The following is a 2,664-nucleotide window of genomic DNA, read 5'->3' as shown; positions in this document are numbered from 1 at the left end:
GAGAGAGAGAGAGAGAGAGAGAGAGAGAGAGAGAGAGAGAGAGAGAGAGAGAGAGAGAGACAGGCGCGTCAGGCGTGTCAGAGCAGCGCAGGCAAAATGACCACCTGCCGACCCATTTACAGCCCATCGACATTGTCGTCGGCCGATCAGCGCGTGACATAAACGTGAGACACTCACATTCGCATATCAAACGATGTCTTTTTCATTCTCTTTCACTTCCTCAAGATTTTGAAGTCATTTCCTCCACTTGACAAAAATTAAAATGACAATAACGGTGAATTTTACTTCTTTTCCCACAGGGCATGCGTACAACACCGGTGACACTACCGCCAAGCTCACGGCCGCGATGCAAAAAAGCGGACCACTAACGGGTTTCGCGCCAAAGCGGCGCCCAATCGGAGCAGTCCGACACCCTCTTATCGAGCGCTAGCCTCGCGCGCACTCGCGACCGCGGCCCGGCCCTCGCGATAGACTAAGAAGAAATGCCCTATCACTCTGCGCGGATAGCCGGTATGCAAATGACCCTTTGTTTCAATTTTTACGAGTACGGGTTGCACTATCGGCCAAACGGGCCAACACTCCCGCAGAAACACCGGTTGGCTCGCACTTTAGATACCGGCGGTAAAATAGTGCGCATCCCGCAACGGTCAAACAATAAGTGCATATAACTACACTGACAAAACAACGATGAAGGTGCCATTGAAAATATGTACAAGGAGGAGCTTTTCGTGTTGCTTGAAATTTAATTCACTTTCCAAGTCACAAAAATTACTCTTGAGTGCCCTTTGAGACATTAAGTGTATAAGTTTGGGTCTGTAAAGGCGTATTTGCAAAAGGTATACGGCAAAAGTCAGTTCTTAAACCCAGAATCGTACACCTTCTAAAAGTTTGGTGCAGTTCCTGTGAAATAATCCGCACCGCCCTCCATTCCTAATGAAAGCAGCTGTCTCCTCCGAAAATGCACCACATTCTCCCATTCTTATGCAACCCCGTCTCTGCTTTTATTCCCGCAACTTTTGCCATTGTTCCGCGCGCGCGCTTTCTGATCGGACTATTTTCAGGAAGACACGCACCTTGCCGCCGCTGCCCGGCCCTTTGGGTTCGCCACCGGCACAGCCAATCCGTTGCATCACCCCTTACAATTCAATACGCGAATACAATACATCGCATCGCGCGCAGGGAAGGCCGGCCGGCCGGCCGGGGCTGAGCAGCACGCCGGCCCGGCCACAACTTCCCAGAGGATTTTCTCTAAACAATGGCCGGGTCCTTAACGAATTGCAGGCCGCACGTACGGCACCGCACCGGGATCCGCTACGCCCCGCCCCACCCCACCCGCGGGCGCCGACTTCAACAGGAGCTTCAGCAGCCAGAGTCAGAAGTAGGGCTCTAGACAAGGCAAAACGTTCAAATTTGCTGGTAAAATCGCACGACATAAAAAGAAGAAAGAAAACAACGCCGCGCATAAAAGAATTTGAAACAAAAAAAAAGAAATTCAAAGATTAAACAACGGTGAACTTAAGGTTAATGTTTAGAGGACATGATATGAAAAATCAATATCAGAGTTTCAGGGTAAGAAAAACATGGATTAACTAGTATATCCCATAGCGTTGCAATGAGACCGCACGGCAAGGCTTTGCCCGAGGCTTTGCCCCCGGGAGCTTCGTGCTTCCCATCCTGTGCACACAACACCGCAAGGTCGTTACTCCGCCCGAATATAATCCGCGCAACGGGAAAGACATACACATTTCATTTCACTCCTCACTGCTCGGCGCAATCTACCCCCTCCCACTCCCTCCTCCCTCTGTCTCTCTTTCTCACGAACACATGCGGGATGGCTTATGCTCCTCCACCTCCCGCAACGCCGCCGCGCCACGCCGCCAAGGAAACCAAAATCACCAGAGAGAATGAATTTGATTGCTTGATTAAATGGAGGCCGACTGTGCGCCTGGCCCTTTGCGCCCGGGGCAAGGGCGGCGCCGCCACGACTACTCGGCAAAAAATCAAGTCCCGGAGTCTAATTTGCTTAACGGTCGGTCGGCAGCCCTGTGAAGCCTTCCGACCTCCATGTCATGTGGCCAAAGGAAATGGCCAGTAAATGAAAAGGGGGAGGGAAAAATCAAGACCCAGCCCGTCACCTTTCTTGCTCCGCTTTCTTCTACTTTCTTATTTCCGTCTTGACCTGCACTTCGGCACATGACCCACCCGCGACACACAATAAGTCACCGCGGCCGTCTTTGACGGGCTGGCCTGGCGCGGACTGTACCGCAGGGAACAAAAGGGTCTCACACACGCGCACACGCGCACACGCGCACACACACACACATACACACAATGCATTCCGTTCGGCCACGGCAGTGGTGGTGGCGGTGGTGCAGCCAGAAGAAGCGCCCTGAATATCAAGCATAGGCCCTCCCTCCCAAAAGCAGTGCCTGTCGAGCGAGGTCGAGTCGGGCTGTGAGAGAGCAGCGGCTCGCCCCATGTGCTTTGGGCCTTATTTTGAGAATAGGGACGGCAAAGTAAATGCGGTGGTGTGCGAACTTTGTGATGGCAAAAAGTAACGTATGGACTCTCTTTAATTGATGCGATTGCATCTAACAAAAGACAACACTTGCAGGGTGTATATTTTTTGTCCCACCTGTCTTTTGTCCCACCTATTTAAAAATA

General features: G+C 51.7%; 1 protein-coding gene across 1 annotated transcript in view; it reads right to left on the bottom strand.

Annotated features, from left to right (window-relative positions):
- Positions 1-2,664, bottom strand: part of LOC127750269 (nucleolar and coiled-body phosphoprotein 1-like) — a 102,011-nt gene that overhangs the window by 98,420 nt on the left and 927 nt on the right. The gene's annotated exons all lie outside the window — the stretch shown is intronic.

Source organism: Frankliniella occidentalis, unplaced genomic scaffold (assembly GCF_000697945.3).
Source record: "Frankliniella occidentalis isolate FOCC.00 unplaced genomic scaffold, Focc_3.1 Scaffold162, whole genome shotgun sequence".
NCBI classification, from domain to species: domain Eukaryota; kingdom Metazoa; phylum Arthropoda; class Insecta; order Thysanoptera; family Thripidae; genus Frankliniella; species Frankliniella occidentalis.
The sequence above is the reverse complement of the archived record's forward strand: the minus strand, read 5'-3'. Positions and strand labels throughout refer to the sequence as shown.